Consider the following 4,867-nt stretch of genomic DNA (forward strand, 5'->3'; position numbering starts at 1 on the left):
ATCATTTTAAATAATTTTCATAATGATAACAATAATGATAATTTTAGAAATAATAATTACAATAATAATCATTATAATAACAATAATAATGATATTATCATTATTTCTATTATCATTATTGGTATGAAAATTATTAAAATACAGTTAATTATTGCTATTATTGCAGTAATTATAAAAATTATCATTATAATTATCATTTTATTATTATTATCATTATCATTATTGTCATTATCATCATAATTATCATCATTATTGTTAATGATAAAGGAATTATTATGAAAATCAGCATAATTACCTGAATTAATTTTAAGATCATCATAATTATAATTTAAAAGCAAAAAAGTTTTTTTTTCGACCGTTCTCTCAGAAGGCATAAAAAAATGACATTAGATTTTTCCGTTTATACGACTTCTGGGATTTTATTAGTATAAGCCTTGATTTCATTATAAATGGACTCTATGATTATTATTATCATCATTATTATTGTCATTATTCTTATGATTATCATTATTATAGTTAGAATCTTCATGATTATCATTATTATCACTATCATTATTGTAGTTATAATGATTATTATAGCAATTATTACTGTTATTTTCATCATTATAACTATTTCTCTCAAAAGGCTGTAATAAGCTAGATTTTGCCGTTTTTTCGACTTTTGGGATTTTATTACTTTTAGCCTTTATTTCATTATAAATGGACTATGATTATTATTATCATTATCATCATTATTGTCATTATTCTTATGATTATCATCATTATAGTCATTTTCGTCATGATTATCATTTTTATCATTATCATTATTGCAGTTATAATGCTAATTATTACTGTCATTTTCATCATTATAACAATTTTTATAATGATAACAAAATTAACGATAATTTTAGAAATAATAGTGAGAATAATCCTCATTATAATAACAATAATAATGATATTATTATTATTTCTATTGTTATTATTAGTATGTAAATTATTAGAATAGAGTTTATTGTTGCCATTATTGCAGTAATTATCAAAATTATTATTATGATTATCATTTTATTATTATTGTCTTTATTATTATCGTCATTATCATCAAGATTATCATCATTATTGGTAATAATAAAGAAATTATCATGAAAATCATCATAATTACCTGAATTAATGTTAAAATCATCATAATTATCATTTAAAAGCGAAAAAGGTTTTTTTTTTAAATTTCTCTCAGAAGGCCGTAATACGCTAGATTTTGCCGTTTTTCGACTTTTGGGGTTTTATTAGTTTTAGCCTTTATTTCATTATAAATGAACTATATCATTATCATCATTATTATTATTTGCATTATTCTTATGATGATCATCATTATAGTCATGATCATCATTATTATCATCATCATTATTGCAGTTATAATGATTATTATGCTAATTATTACTGTCATTTTCATCATTATAACTATTTTCAGAATGACAACAACAATAATGATAATTTTAGAAATAATAATGAAAAAAATGCTCATTATAATAAAAATAATAATGATATTATTATTATTTCTATTGTCATTATTAGTATGAAAATTATTTGAATAGAGTTAATTATTGCTATTATTGCAGTAATTATCAAAATTATCATTATAATTATTTTTTTTATTATTATTGTTATTATTGTCATTATCAACATAATTATCGTTATTATTAATAATTAAGGATTTATGATGAAAATCATCATTAACATCATTTAAAAGCGAAAAGGGTGTTTTTGCGACATTTCTCTCAAAAGGTAATACGCTAGATTTTGCCGTTTTCTTCGACTTCTGGGATTTTATTAGTTTCAGCCTTTATTTCATTATAAATGAACTCTATGATTATCATTATCATCATTATTGTAATTATTCATATGATTATCATCATTATAGTCATTATCGTCATGTTTATCATTAATATCATTATCCTTGTTGCAGTTATAATGATTATTATGCTAATTATTACTGTCATTTTCATCATTATAACTATTTTTATAAGGATAATAACAATAACGATAATTTTAGAAATAATAATGACAATAATACTCATCATAATAACAATAATAATGATATTATTATTATTTCTATTGTCATTATTAGTATGAAAATTATTAGAATAGAGTTAATTATTGCTATTATTGCAGTATTTATCAAAATTATAATTTTAATTATCATTTTATTATTATTATCATTATTTTTATTGTCATTATTAACATAATTATCATTATTGTTAATAATAAAGGAACTATCATGAAATTCATCATAATTACCTGAATTAATGTTAAATTCATCATAATTATCATTGAAAAGTGAAAAAGTTTTTTTTTCGACCTATCTCTCAAAAGGCTGTAATCACGCTATATTTTTTCCTCGTGAGTGTAAAGGGTGGCGTGTTTCGGAGTTAAAACAGAACTATAATGATACCGTGTGTGTGTGTGTGTGGGGGGGGGTAATATATATATATATATATATATATATATATATATATATATATATATATATATATATATATATATATAATTATATATATAAACTTTTCTTGTGTGTATGGGTCCCAGTTGTGAGTTTCGTTTTTTAAGATTCTTTAAGATGTTACCGAGACAGGACAGTATGTGGCCTTTGGAATATAAGGTGTTTATGAACGTGTGTGTGTGTGTGTGCGTGCTGTACAGAAAAAGAACATACATTCAAGTGCTTTTCTTTATTAGCAGCGTTTGCTTCATATTGTATTGTTTTCGGCGTTATATGTAAAGGATTAGATAGTTTCCGTATTTCAACATAATAACCATTTTCATTGTCATTACCTTTTCTATTAGTTTTCTCTTTTTTTTTTGTGGCCTACAATTTTTGAATACTATAGGCTTTTTTTGGTGTTCTACCTTTTCTCTCAAACTAATATTTTGATATAATTAGTATTTCCATTACCATTATTGTTTTGATATCATTAGCATTTTGTATTCTCGCCCTTGTGCCTTTCTGCTACTGTGTTTAATACCTATTTCCTTGATTCCTTTACTTAGTCTTTGTAATATGAAATCCCAGACTAAACAAGTACCATGTCCCATCCCGCACAGGCCGGCCTTCTGCTGCTGTCCGTCCTCGTCTCGGAGGCGGCCGAGAATCCTTACTCCGCGCCCATCCCCATCCTGAAGGACGACCGAACGCAAGACTCTTGCCTACGGTGGCTACTCCTTCGACTTCGAGTTCGGCAACGGCATCGTCTGGCAGGAGTCCGGGAAGGAGAGCGAAGCAGGGAGGCTGGAAGTGAGCATCGGGCCTCGACTCTCTGGATATGGATATAATTGTCTATTCATCTCTCTATTATCTTTCTACCTTTGTGTCTATCTACGTTTCTCGTAAGTACACCAGCAATTTATCACAAAACTCTGCGAAAGCAAACAGTTGACGAAATCAGCAGGTTACGAAGGATTCAGCATCCTCAACGAAACCCTTTCCCCGCAGATACGAATCCCCCGAGGGCGTCCCCGTCGAGATCTCCTTCGTGGCCGACCAGGGGGGGGGGGGGTACCAACCCCAGGGGGCGATCATCCCCGTGGCTTCACCCCTTCCCTACTAGAGATCCGGGAACTAAGATCATTTTCTTTAAGTGAAAGTGAAGTACCTTTATCCGGAAATGGAGACTTTTCTTTTAAAGCGAAAGTGAGAAAAGAAATTCTTATTCTGATTCTTCTATCACTGCTACTTTTGTTTTTGTTTTTATTTTTCTCCTATTTTTCTCAATGTTGTTTCTTCATTCTTTCTCCTTCATCTTCTTCATCTTATTCTCTTCCATCTCATGACCCCAAAATATCTAGCCAAAGAAATTATTCATTTTTTCTTTTTGTAAAAGTGAAGGGTAATTTTTTTCATAATCTGGTTTCATACCAATACAAAATAAGCCTTCTCTCTCTCTCTCTCTCTCTCTCTCTCTCTCTCTCTCTCTTTCTCTCTCTCTCCGTTTCTGTCTATGTCTATCTATTCATCTATCCATCTCTTTATCTACCTCTTTCTCTCTCTCCCTCCCTCCCTCCCTCCCTCTCTCTCTCTCTCTCTCTCTCTCTCTCCCTCCCTCCCTCCCTTCCTCTCTCTCTCTTTCTTTCTCTTTTCTCTTTACGATTAGGTTATTTTAATTTGGTTATCCTCGTTGTTAATCTATATTTGTCAAAATTAGCATTGATTTCCAGTTGGCTGATTGCACAATATTGACCGGGTTGTTATATGAAAGTGAATGATAAACTAAAAAAGATACTCCTTTATTGATATGGATTTTCCTCTTTCGTAAAAACTAATTTCAAAATACTTCTACTTTCTTAACTGTTTAACCATCCAATCATCTATCTATCTATTTCTATCTCTTTCTATCCCTCATCTATATATCTATTTCTATCCCTTTCAATCCCGCATCTATCTATTGGTATATATGTAAATGTCATTTTATCCTTGATATCATTATTTGTTGTATGTTTATTAAAGTACGTTTGTGCTGTGAAAATGAACGGGCTAGCGTGTCTCTCCATAGAAAACGGTTTGCGTGAATGAAGGGGGAGCTCCCTAAATTTTTATGTGAATAAATATTATTGCAAAATATTAGCTTTGGACTTTTATTCAGAGCAACTCAGACTAAGATATATACACATACATTTTCATGATTATTATCATTATCATTTTTGTTATTTATTACCATTATTATTGTTACTTTTAGTATCGTCATCATCATCTTTGTTGATATTATTACCATTATTTATCATCATCGTCATCACTTTCACCATTTTTTATTACTATTATCATTATCGTTATTATTGCTGTTGTGGCTGTTATCATTATTATTATTATCATTATAATGTTGTTGTTGTTTTTATTTTTTAA

The sequence above is a fragment of the Penaeus vannamei genome, chromosome 42 (assembly GCF_042767895.1).
Source record: "Penaeus vannamei isolate JL-2024 chromosome 42, ASM4276789v1, whole genome shotgun sequence".
Taxonomy (NCBI): Eukaryota; Metazoa; Arthropoda; class Malacostraca; order Decapoda; family Penaeidae; genus Penaeus; species Penaeus vannamei.